Below are 13,276 nucleotides of genomic sequence, written 5' to 3'. Positions count from 1 at the left end.
AGGAGTCCCAAGCGGCTTACAATCACGTATTCTTCCTGTCCCCACAACAGACACCCTGTGTGGTAGGTGGGGCTGAGTGAGCCCTGAGAGAACTGTGACTGGCCCAAGGGCATCCAGCTGGCTGCATGTGGAGGAGGAGCAGGGAATCAAACCCAGCTCTCCAGATTAGAGCCTGCAGCTCTTAACCACTGCACCATACTGGTTCTCCTTACATAGGTAAATATCCAGATAAGGAGGCTAATGAGCTGTTTCCACGTAATAAATACTCTTTGTTTAATAGCATGTACATGCTGAGTTCTGAAAACAGTCCTGCTGACAAAAAATGGCTGGGTACAGTCCACTTGCACAAGCAGATAGGCCCTTCTGCTCCTGCCATTAGCTCTCTGGCTCCAAAGAGCCCCATGTTGGGACACACAGCAGGCAGCAAGGGGAGGTAGAAAGGATCTGTTCCACAAAGATCTAACCCAATGCTTGGAACAAAAAAGCTGCATTTTAATTTCCCCCTTCTTCAAGGGTTCTTGCAGAGAACATCCTCTTTTCTTTGGCTACCTGAGGACTCAAGCGTAAAGCTTTTGTGCTGCAGTGATGTGGCCTGGGAGGGAACACAACGGCAAGCTGGAGAAGAGACAACAACAACAGGAAGGTTACTGACAAGTTTCACCCAGCAGGAAGGAGGTAATGCAAGCAACATGAGGGAGACCTGAAGATTCATCAGCAAGGAAGACACTGAGCCAGGCTAGGCAATACCGATAAGAATAACCAGGGCAGCAGGATGGTGAGCAGACAGAACTCATAGTGCTCAGCTAAGGCAAAAAAAAGTGTCACGATCCCAGCTTCTTTGGAATCTCACCTGTGACTGACTGTGGCCTTTATACCCATATTTCATGACTGTTGCTCAAACAGATATTTTGAAGACCTCGGCTTCTTTCCCACACAATTCAGAGAAAGTCAGAATATTAACGAGTGGTTGTTCAAGCAACATGGAGTTAGGACCCATTTCTAGATTGGCCAGCCAGCAGTGTGTGTGTGGGGGGGATCCCTCCCCCCAGCATTTCCTTCTGCTACTCTGAACAGTACTGTTAGAAAAATAAATTTTAAAAATGGCCATCAGTTGACAGTGTGACATCACTTCCAGAAAAACTCAGATGTGACATTATGTGACATCATGCTTCTCTAGAGAAGTGTGACGTCACTTCCAGATTTTTCTGGAAGTGATATCAGACCATCAGTTGATGGCTGAGCTGAACTCCTCTTGCACAGGTGGAGGGGCACTTACCCATGCCCCCATCCCCTGGTCTCCCATAGGCCTGGCAACTCTAAGCAGTTCTCATGTTACAGAGTCTATCTGGTGAACATGTGGAATGCCCAGAGATGTGTCCTATTGAGAACTTACTTTTCAGGCACAGCACAGACAGGGCCAGTGTGGATCAGGCCCATGACATACAGGAAGAACAGAATGGCCCTGAGAGTTGCTATTCTTGGGGAAAGTCATGTGCAGTCGCCAGTATATGATAGCTTCCTCATGTGCATGATTTATCTCAGAGCATCAGTACTACAATTAGCCTGTTACAAGGGGGGAAATTCATGGCATATCACAAGTAGATCAATTCATGGGACCCCATTTCCTCTCAGTTTCTCCTTTGTCAACTGCTGCCAATGCAAAACAGGATTCTCTTGCCATAGGTAGGCATGCAGATGGGAAAATTTCAGCTAATGCATCTCCTCCCATTACTGCAGCCCTATTAGGGGAGACATGGTACTAGTGAAAATAATTCCTTTCGGGCAGTTACAGAAGTCACAGGAACCCCACTTCCGAGTGAATACAGCATACCTTTTTCTCAGCATCAACTCCCTTGTGATGATGGCTCTGCCTACTTCTTCAGCAACCTTGCATGGAAGAAATGAATACCATGGCAGTTCTCCTCTACACCCCAGGCACCCCTTCTGTTTATAGTGTACAAAGATTTCACGCTTTGCCATTGCGCGGGCATAACTCTATTTTTACTAATGTGTGGAAATTCCCTTTATTTTCACTTGGAGAAAAGGGAACTCTGCACACAGAGGGTAGCTCCTTGCCAAGTTGCCAAGATTGCCTGAATTTTTATGAACGAATGGTGTTAGAAGGAGACCACAAATAGTCTCAGTATGGACCAGTGAGTCTGACCTCTGATGTGGGGAAGATAATGGAGCAGATATTAAAGGGAGCGATCTGCAAACATCTGGAGGACAATTTGGTGATCCAAGGAAGTCAGCATGGATTTGTCTCCAACAGGTTTCCTTTTTTGACCAAGTAACAGGTTTGCTGGATCGTGGAAATCCGGTTGATGTCATTTACTTGGATTTTAGTAAAGCTTTTGATAAGGTTTCCCATGATATTCTGATGGATAAATTGAAGGACTGCAATCTGGATTTGCAGATAGTTAGGTGGATAGGGAATTGGTTAGAGAGCCACACTCAAAGAGTTGTTGTCAATGTTGTTTGATCAGACTGGAGGGAGGTGAGTAGCGGGGTACCTCAGGGCTCGGTGCTCGGCCCGGTACTTTTTAACATATTTATTAATGATCTAGATGAGGGGGTGGAGGGACTACTCATCAAGTTTGCAGATGACACCAAATTGGGAGGACTGGCAAATACTCCCGAAGATAGAGACAGAGTTCAACAAGATCTGAACACGATGGAAAAATGGGCAAATGAGAACAAGATGCAGTTTAATAAAGATAAGTGTAAAGTTCTGCATCTGGGTCAGAAAAATGAAAAGCATGCCTACTGGATGGGGGATACGCTTCTAGGTAACACTGTGTGTGAACGAGATCTTGGGGTACTTGTGGATTGTAAGCTAAACATGAGCAGGCAGTGTGATGCAGCGGTAAAAAAGGCAAATGCCATTTTGGGCTGTATCAACATCAAAATCACAAGATGTCATAGTCCCATTGTATACGGCACTGGTCAGACCACACCTGGAGTACTGTGTGCAGTTCTGGAGGCCTCACTTCAAGAAGGACGTAGATAAAATTGAAAGGGTACAGAGAAGAGCGACGAGGATGATCTGGGGCCAAGGGACCAAGCCCTATGAAGATAGGTTGAGGGACTTGGGAATGTTCAGCCTGGAAAAAAGGAGGTTGAGAGGGGACATGATAGCCCTCTTTAAGTATTTGAAAAGTTGTCACTTGGAGGAGGGCAGGATGCTGTTCCCGTTGGCTGAAGAGGAAAGGACGTGCAGTAATGGGTTTAAACTACAAGTACAACGATATAGGCTAGATATCAGGAAAAAAAATTTTCACAGTCAGAGTAGTTCAGCAGTGGAATAGGCTGCCTAAGGAGGTGGTGAGCTCCCCCTCACTGGCAGTCTTCAAGCAAAGGTTGGATACATACTTTTCTTGGATGCTTTAGGATGCTTAGGGCTGATCCTGTGTTGAGCAGGGGGTTGGATTAGATGTCCTGTATGACCCCTTCCAACTCTATGATTCTATGTATTCTTCACCTTTGTGTCAATTTTAATTAATGTCATCTTAATGTTTTGTATTTATTATTTCTATTTTGTAAGCTGCCTTGGGTAGCTTCATCGAGAGGTGGCATGAACATGTTCTAAATAAATAAATAAATAATGCACACGCGCGCACACACCATCACTACTACAGGACTGGGGCAGACCTAGATTATGGATCAGTCATGACTGTGTCTAATTTGAGCATCAGAGTTAAAACCTGGGGGTTAGAGCCTAACTATCACCAAAGGAAATAATAACAATCTCCTGCAGTCCGTTCTGACTCACAGAAAGTAGATTCCCAGGGTCACAGGATGCAGGTGAATTAATAGACATGGGGGGCTCTGCTGGGAAGAAAGAATGAGGTGACCCTTTTTGCCTTTTCCAGCTGCAGAGTTGTGCTGAAGAGGGCCATGTGCTGTCTGTGATTGTCAGAACTTTCTTTGCACTTTAGCCAAGTGAGAACTGAAGGGAGTTACCCTACAGCTGAAAATACTCCCAAGAAAATAAACATTTTCCCAAGCCCTGCAGTGTATTTTCTCATGCCCTGGTGTCAGGGGCAGTTCTCACCTACAAAGAGTGAGAAAGGAGGGAGAAGAGGCCACTCATTTGGTGGTTAGCATTGAAGACATTTTAGTGCAATAAATGATTGCAGATGGCGTAGTTCAGCCCGTTTGCCTGCTAGATAAACCTGATACAGCGTGAGAGACTATAGTTGCTAAGGCTAAGCAGAGATCTAACAAATTAAGCAAGCTTAATTCAGACGGTCTTCAAACAATGCCTCCACCTGTTTTTCTGTTGCCTGACCATCTGCTGCTCTGTGTTACCTGCTGCAGTAGCAGCTTTCCCAGGCAGTAGAGTTTAAGTCATGTCATATCACATCTTGTCACTAAAGACAACAATGACATCAGCTCAGCTAACCTTGATAGCCCAGCAATTATAGAGTGGTACACAACTCGGCAAAGTGGTTTACAAGAGTCACTATAGCTTTGTCATCTCGTGCGTTGGGGAGATGGCAGATAGCTTCCAGCCAGATTCTGTTAATTATGCATCAGAGATAATATGACATTGCAGGTAGCAAACATTTACAGCTCTGCTGAGTGACCAATTCAATTGAAGTCCAAAAACATTTCTCTGACAGAACAATTGTAAGAGTTGAGCAGTTCAAATATTCCAGGCTGTACTCTACCTCAGTGCTATCTTTTGTTAATGGCAGATTAGTCCAAAGGTATAGATGCTAATATTTATATCCTCTGCCTTCCTAAGGCAGTATGCCACAGAGACCGATTATCTTATGCCCAGGAATCTGAATGTTTAGATAACCAGATTTGGATACAGTTCAGGGTTTTTTATAGTAGACTCCATTCTCTCAGCCATCAAAAGTATTACATATACCAAAACCTAAACCTGTCCTCCCAACTGCAGCCCCCCCCCTCCAATTGAGCTGTGGGCCCTGCTGGAGCTTCTAGCATTCCACCAGGTCTACAGCTGAGGCCAGGGCAGTTAGATAAATTGGGTTGCCCCCCGCCCGCCCCCCCCCCCCCAAAGTGCTTAGCAGCATCTAGGCAAGGTGGTATCGATTATACCCCTCTTCTAACCCTATTATTAGATGTTTTGGAGATAGTTGATTGTTTAATACCGCTATGTTTCTGTGCTGCTATTGTTGTTTACATCCTGTATTTTAATGTTTTTTTTATTGGGGTTTTAGAGAAGGACAATTGTAACCCGCCACAAGCTGGCCTTGGGAGTGGTGGGAAATAAATTTAATAATAAATAAATATGTTCTTTTTGTTTGGGGATGTTAGTTTTGCCATTCAGCCATGTAGCCAGAGTTTCTGTCCACTACGTATAGGTATAGAGTAGAACTTTTAACCATGCACCAACTTGCAGTAGATAGAGTCTCTGACTATAGTCAGGACCAAATTGCACATTACATCTTCCCCAGGTCTTCCCGAGATTCATATGACCAAAAATGTACTGCAGGTTACATGCTGGGAATTTAATCCTTGGCCAGGGTCACCAGCTCTGGGTTGGTAAATATCTGGAGACTTTAGGGGTAGAGCTTGGGGTGTGGAAGGACTGCAGTGTTATATAACGCTATGGAATCCAGCCTCCAAAGCAGTCATTTTCTCCAGGAAAATTGATCTCATTAGTCTGGGGATGACCTGTAATTCTGGGGGATCCCCAGGTCCTACCTGAGGATTGGCATCCCTAAGCACACATAAGCCCAAATGGGAACATGATGAAAGTGCACAGGGAGAAGAGACTTCTGCCTTCTCTCCCTGCACCATTTTCCTGACCTGAAATAGCTCTGAGAGCATGCTATCTGCCGTTTGCCCTAGTTTTCCCTGAAGAATTGGTCCAAAGTCCATGTCAGGTTGGTAAAATGGCAAGAGGCTTATACCCCCTCTTTCCATGTATGATGGTCACAATGCCAAGTGTGGCCATATATTCCTGAGGTGACATTCCCAGCACAAGAGTTATAATATCTGTTTGATTGTAGGGATCTGGGAAAAACAAAATGTGTTAGATAATGCAGCAAACCAGTGCTCACCTTTCTTCTCTAACTGTATCTCCTTTCATATTTCCTCCTTCAAACTGTAATTCTAAATCTTGCTTTGATCCCTGTTCAGTATCTCAATCTGTGGAAAGTCAACAAACATCACTTTGCATTCAGGCAACTTTCTTTCACTCACCCACAGACACTGCCTGTAAAAATCTGGTCTGTGGGCAGATCATTTCCTGCCATCATCAGGAAGGAACAAGTAACAGTAACAAAGGTAGGTGAACTTGATCATTAGTAATCTTAGGGGGTTGAAAAACTGCTTACAAAAGTGACTCGGAAATCAGAAGAAATGTGTCTTTACCACATACAATCTCCATAAAACTCTCCTCTTTCCTGCTTACACATTCCAAATTTCGGGGGAGGGGGGGTGGAGGAGAACATAACCTTTCCAGATTTTGCATTGTAAAAAATTAGTAAAATATATGCCAATTTTCCATATTTGGATAACTGATCTGAATTTTTGTGGTTGTGGAGTTTTTATTTATAGAAATGTGTAAGAAAATGCCATCATTAAAAAACAAACCTAGAAATGAAATAGAAAACAAAGATGATGTTAATACAACGGGCTACTTCCTGTATTTCAGACTATTGTTGCTTCCATCCTGCCTGCCATTAGCTTCTTGCTCTACTTCCCTTGATGCCAGGTGAGGGAGTTATGATGTCCTCTCTAATTTCCACTTGTTTAGGCGCTTTAAGAAGAAATCCATACTAAGTCTATTCAGAAATATTATTTAATGACTCTTAATCATAGAAAAGAATCTTAGGATTACAGCATTACTATCCCAGACTTGCCTTTGCCCTATATATCTGTTTAGAGAACAACTGGAGACCTTTGAATCTAAATTCCAAGAGATCTATTCTGGTACAGTGGTTAAAGTGTAATATTGGGATGGGTTCAGATCCCCACTTACCCATGAGATTCACTGAATAACCAATTATTCAGTCTCTTAGCATCATAGGGTTTGGGGAAGGACAAAGTTGAGGAGGGGAGAATAATACCTATTCCCTTGCCTTCTTGGAGAAAGAATTAAATAAAAATGCAATAGACAAACCATTCTGAGATCCATGAGCATTAAGGTTTAAGGAAGAGCTCCATACATTCAAGCTCTGTTTTGTACATAATTTCATATCACCTAATTAAACATGAAGCCCTGCCTTTAAACCATGCTCTCTGACAATAACAAAAAATACCATCCCCCATGTAAATCTCAGCAGTGAAAGCTAGTACATGTTATGAGGAGGAGGCAGAACAAAAATGTTGAGACAACAGTGGTATTTACTATAGTAATCTGAGAGCAGTCCCAGGCTGGTCACATGACAACAAGATCAGGCTTATAGGCCAAAGAAATGCTTACAGAATGCAATGGGGGGGGGGCTTCTCAGCTACAGAAAAAGTCAGCATCTACCTGCTTCGCCTAATGTATGGAGGCATGTGTTCTGTATGTGTAATGGGCATCAGAGAGAAGGTAAACATGGACTTAAGTGTAGCTTACATGTACTCCTTCCACTAAATAATGCTACCTAGTGTGGCTTGTAATGGCTATTTACTTAGTTAGGAACTCAAAAGTTGAGCTGAACAATAAAAATAATGTAAAACTTGTTGGTTGTTTATTATGGTGCACAATTAAAAACAGAATAAAAACTTCTTAAAAACTATACCGAACTAACAGTACATAGAACCAAGGACCAAACGTGTTTCGACCCTTCTGGGTCTTCCTCAGTGGTCAAGATTATGATGATACACTCAATATATAAATGTACCTATATAGAACTCTCTATAATGTATAGCTCAATGGTTGAGTGGGATCCTGAAAGATAAATATTGGAAAATATCAGAATGAGCATAATTAAAAGAAGAGTCTAATATGTACATCATTCAAAAATAAGTGATGACTTACTGTAATGTGTAAATTTTATCCTTTTTGGAGACAAATTCCTAAAGTCACCACTCTGTAAAAATAAGAAACAACTGCCAGCTTTATTAATATCAGGACCAGCACAGATTCAGGTGGGTACTCATGTTGGTCTGAAGCAACAGAACAAGGTTTGAGTTGGAGGACTACCAAGTTGTACTTCTGTGTATTTCAATTAATGCTGAGGGAGCAAATCAACTACTTTTCTGTTTTCTAAGGGAAAGTGGCCAATTTTGGCTACTCTGGCATCTGAAGCTCTCTCATTGCCTTAAAGTCTGCAGTCCTTTCTGGTCTCCGTGTCAAGATGGCTATAATTTGCAGGTTATGAAACATCTGCTCCCCTGTATCTTTTGTTTTGAACAACCAGCTTGATGAAGAGTTGATGAAAAATTTGAGTGACAGGCTGCTTCAAGCAATCTGATTGGTTAGCATCATTTAAGCAGATAAAGACTTCTGAACTGGATGCTGAGGAGTCAGGGCCCTTCTGCGCCCTGAAAATAAAGTGCAACACTTACCCCCTGCAGACACTATATTTTTGGCGTTTCAAACAACGTTGTCTGCATCCAGCGTTCCAGCAGCAATCTGGCAGTCACATCCTCCATTTTAACTCACTAGTTGGGGAATTCCCTAGCTTTGTTGCATGTGCGGGAGGAGAGCAACCAGCAACCACCAGCAAGATAGCAGTGCATAACAATGTGGCCAGAAGTAGCGCAATGTCTGTCTCTAGCACCTGCCCTCGAGCCCGCTTCTCTTTCCCTTCTCCCTGGAATGGGGCTTTTTTTTGGGGGGGGGGAGCAAGCTGCCTGGACCAACGAATATGCATTGGTCCATAAAGGCAGAACAAAAAAAATTCCCACCCACCAGTTGACACACACAGCATGCCTCTCAACCTCCCCCCCCAAAAAAAAATGTCCATCCATACTAATATGTCCATCCATACTATTTTGAGCCATCAGCCACTTTATATTACTACTTGTATTGAGGTTGTGAAAGAAATACTACTTAGATTTATTACATTTAAAAGAAGAGAGGACTTGCCACTGAGGAAAAGATAACAGAAAACGGATTTTATCTGGCTAACATCCTTGGAATGAAATAAACTAAAAGTAAACTCAAGAAAAGACATTGTTTAAAAACATTTTTATTGTTGTTTAATGCTATAAGGATAGGTCTTTTCTTCTTGGTTTAAACTTCCAAAACAGGCTGGCTAAATTATGCACTATGCATCTATGGTTATATGCATAGGCATATCAATGGATAAGTTTTACTTTTAAAAAAAGATTGTTTTCCCTTTAAAGCTAGGAGAAAGCTGATTGGCTGACTGCCATGATTGACAGGCAGGGGAGACTTGCTGGTATTGCGAGTCCCTCTCCACAGCCATTTTAATCAGCTGTGCGGAGTGCCAGGAAGTGTGAGAAAGCAGGAGAAGAAACCAAGAAAGAGAGGAGGTGAGAAATGGTGGAGGGCACATTTTTCATAGCATTAAGTAATTGCGGTTGCTTAACACTATGTTTTTAGAAGTGCAGAATGACCCTCAGAATCAGAATGACTGGATTGAGTCTGATTTCAGTCCTAGCTGAGAAGAGACTAGTACTGATAGTTTTGGAACTCAGCCATCACTTAGAACAGCTTAACACAGACAGGAGAATTGGGAGACAGTTGGCAAGAACTCATGGGTAATAGATGGAGATCCCCATTCTGGCCAAAGAAAAGTGGTATGTCTTCTAGTGAGAGAAGCATTTCCCTATCCAATCAAACAAAGAGTTGACTCTGAAGAGTACAGAGAAACTGCCTGTAGAGATCTAAAGAGTCAGTTAAATACTCAGAGTACTCGTGTTTCAAAAGAAGGGGGTTGGGTACTGGAAAGAGTGTACCTGCCTTCTGGAAATCTGAAATGTCAGAGACTATTCAAAGAAAGTACACTAGAGTGTTTGGGAAAACACTGGAACAAAAGCCTCTCAGCACAAAATTTAAGTAACTATGAATGGCTTAAGGAATTTAAAAAGTAATCTGAAATATGGGGAGAGAGGCAAGACAGATAATGAATCTGAGTTTGAATCACTACTATGAACATCAGTCATTTACATTGCAATGGTGAGAAAAAGTCATTGGTCAAAACTTCCTGTGACTTCTATTTTAATGTTTCATCTTTTGTAGGTTCCTGACAGAGCAAAACACTGTCTAGGGTAACAGAGAACTGTGTACCTCCCCTAACATGTAGCTGTCTTCATGGAATGCCGGTGCAGGTTAAGCGGCCAGACGTCCAGTGCCAAATCTGTAGAAATATGGGTTGGCCAGTTATTACATTGCTTGGGTGCGGACTGCTTGTCACATTTGCACAACAAAATGTTTCGGTTGCAGGAGGTGGCATAAAAGGGATGACTAAAAATAGGTGGCTGACCCATTCCACTCACTTCCCAAACAAAACTGAAGTTCAAAACTTTAAAGCTTGGTCTGAAACAAAACTCACTTAGCAAGTACCAAGAAATGAACAAAGCCAACACTTAAAATATGCTTTTTGTTGAGGAAAACAGGGCAGAGATTTGACATGATCCTTGTTTATATAGTTTTCATTGTGAAAATCTGGACTCTGCTTCTCAAGGCTAGAAAGTCCTTGTGACATGAATAGCTCTAGTGCTGAGATCTTCCTGCTTCGATATGGGTTCAAAGTTTCTCATGAGCCTTTATGTCAATAATTTACAGGCCTAAGAAGAGTGTGGTTTTGTGTTTTAAATAAGGTAGTGTTAAGGGCCACATAGATCACTCCCAAACAATGAACTGAAGGAGCCGTGGGACAGCCAGTAGAGAATTGTTTTATGCTGCTAACCCCACATTGAGGATACAATCCCAGATTTTTTTTCTTCAGACCACTTTAAAGAGCAAACAGGAATCAAACCAAACATTAAGGGATATGTATGCCTCCGTGCATTGATAATGCTGCATATCTGGCAGGTGGTAGTGGACTAACGCCCTGAACTTGATAGCCCAGGACAGCCTGATCTTGTTAGATCATAGAAGCTAAGCAGGGCCTGCCCTGATTAGAATTTGGATGAAGGGCCATCAATAAATACCACGATATTTATGCCGAGGCAACGGCAAACCACCTCTGAACATATCTGGCTTTGAAAAGCAGAGTTACCATAAATAGGCTGTGAACTGACATTAAACAAAAGTGGTTAATAATGGTTAAAAATTACTGGCTCAGAGAAACCAGAAATTATAACTAGCCCAGATACCCATCTCCTGTGCTGCTGCTCCCTGTCTTCTACCCCTCCCCCATTGCAGTAGTGGTGCATTTCAGTTTTGTTTGATTGTTTTAAACCCTTTTATTGAAAATTTAAAATTTCCTAGGAGATACTCAAATCTGGAAATAAATCTCTTCTGTCAATATGGACCTGATCCACAGATATAAGTATCCTCAGATAGGCCCACACTGGCTTATTAGAACAGAACATTCATAGGTTAGAGTGTCACTGGGATGCATTTTGGAATTGCTTCACTGGCAGCACCATGCAGCAATTGCAGTTCTTCCCTACTTGAGTCCATTCCTCACATTTATAACCCATTCTTCCAGTAATCCACTCAGGATAACACTTATGCACCCATTCATCCTTGATCCTCACAATAGCGCTGGGGGTTATGTCAGTATGTAGAAAGTCTGCAGCATTTATAGCTTGGCACAAGTAATAAAGGCCCCTGGAATTTTATACCCTCACTTTCCCCTCTCAATGGCCTTGAAGGACCCTAGATGGAATTCTTTCTCACCAGCAGGTCCATTTGTGGGGAGCTGTTGTATTATACCTAAGAACATGCCCTATTTGCACTTCATTACATCCATTATTCTTGTCTTCCAGCATCTCCTATCTTAATTCTCTCTCCTGAACATGTACTTAGTCATAAAAGTCTCACACCCAATCCAACCACACTCCTTTATTGCTTCTCAAGAATCTGCATAGCTTTCACTTGTCTCAGCTCCCTGCCTTTCCCTCATCCTTTGCCCTAGTAAATCTTGTGTTCCTTTAAATGAACCATATTTATCTGCTCACTTTCCCTACCATTCTCCAACTTATTCTTTGTTCCAGACATACACATAACCCTTTTCTTTGTCTTTTCTCATCTATTTTAACAATGTAATTATCAATCTCAAAAACACAAAGGACATGACAGTTGGAGTTTAGAAGTGAGGCAGACAGATTAAGCTAGGTTCCCCCAAATGTTGGGTAATTTGGGATGTATCAATGGTAAATACCTTCTGACAGCAGAAAAGCACGAAAATTCTCAAAATAAGACTAGGGGTGAAATTATGGAATACCAATAATACGTTTTAATCTCTGATGTGTCCTTACTTAATGGAAAGACATCTATTTTTTTTAATGAAACTTATTTCAGCATTACTTTTTATTTTGTTTCCAAATACAGACTACTCAAATATTATTGTTACCATCGGTTCTTAAAATGGCCTAAATCTACTGTTAGTTTCATCCGTATCCATAGTTTATATATTTGTGAAACAGCCTGGGGGGTAGAACGTGTCCGGCTTTCAAAGTTGGAATAGGGCCAATCAGGGTGCAGCCAGCAATGGCCTGCTAACGATGGCCTGCTAACGAAGGCCTCTTGGACTGCTAGGCTGTGCCTGCTAACGAGGGCCTCCCTGCCTGCTAAGCGGGGCCTGCTAACGAGGGCCTCCCTGCCTGCTGAATGCCTGCTAAGGAGCTCTATCCTGGGCCTGCTAACAAGCTGGCCAGCCCCCGCCCGCCCCACTTGATCGGGCTGTGAGCTGCAGCCCAAAGCCACCTTAAGCTGCCTGGCTGGGAGCCAGGGGAGGGGACCCTTTCAAGGCCCGTTCTTAGGAACGGGCTTTGAAGCTAGTTAATAAAATAAAATGGTAAATCATGAGATTAAATACAAAAGTGAAGGAAAGACCTACGCTATTATGGAATCAAGAAAAGAAATTTAATCCCAAATCAGAGAGATAGGAAAGGTTCTCAAAAACAAAGCAGGAGAGGAAAATATCAAATTGCTAAGTGAGCAAATGATGACAAATATTTCACATATTTGACCTGGCAGTTTGCAGAAGCACCTATTTTATAAAAGTGAGTGAAACGAAGACTGATTTGAATTCTTACTCAGCAAAAATGGAAGGAGGAAAGACAGGAGATTTCCAATACACCCAGAAGAGTGATAATAAAATTTTTAAAATCAGGCACAGAAAGAACACATTTCATTACCAGCTTCAGGGGATACTCACAGAGAATGGCACAAATGCAGAAAGTGTAAGAGGAGATGATAAACATCACACAAATAATGAACTAG

The 13,276-nt window shown here is 42.3% G+C and overlaps 1 long non-coding RNA gene across 1 annotated transcript; it reads right to left on the bottom strand.

Moving 5' to 3' along the window:
- Positions 1 to 272: 272 nt before the first annotated feature.
- LOC143836815 (uncharacterized) lies at positions 273 to 8,002 on the bottom strand. The gene is made up of 3 exons (XR_013230761.1): positions 7,949 to 8,002; positions 6,039 to 6,126; positions 273 to 615 (listed from the first exon to the last, which is right to left on the bottom strand). It is a non-coding gene; the product is annotated as an uncharacterized LOC143836815 (long non-coding RNA).
- Between the last annotated feature and the right edge of the window lie 5,274 nt (positions 8,003 to 13,276).

This window comes from Paroedura picta, chromosome 4 (assembly GCF_049243985.1).
Source record: "Paroedura picta isolate Pp20150507F chromosome 4, Ppicta_v3.0, whole genome shotgun sequence".
Lineage (NCBI taxonomy): Eukaryota > Metazoa > Chordata > Lepidosauria > Squamata > Gekkonidae > Paroedura > Paroedura picta.
Note: the sequence above shows the minus strand (reverse complement) of the source record. Positions and strands in the feature narration are given on the sequence as shown.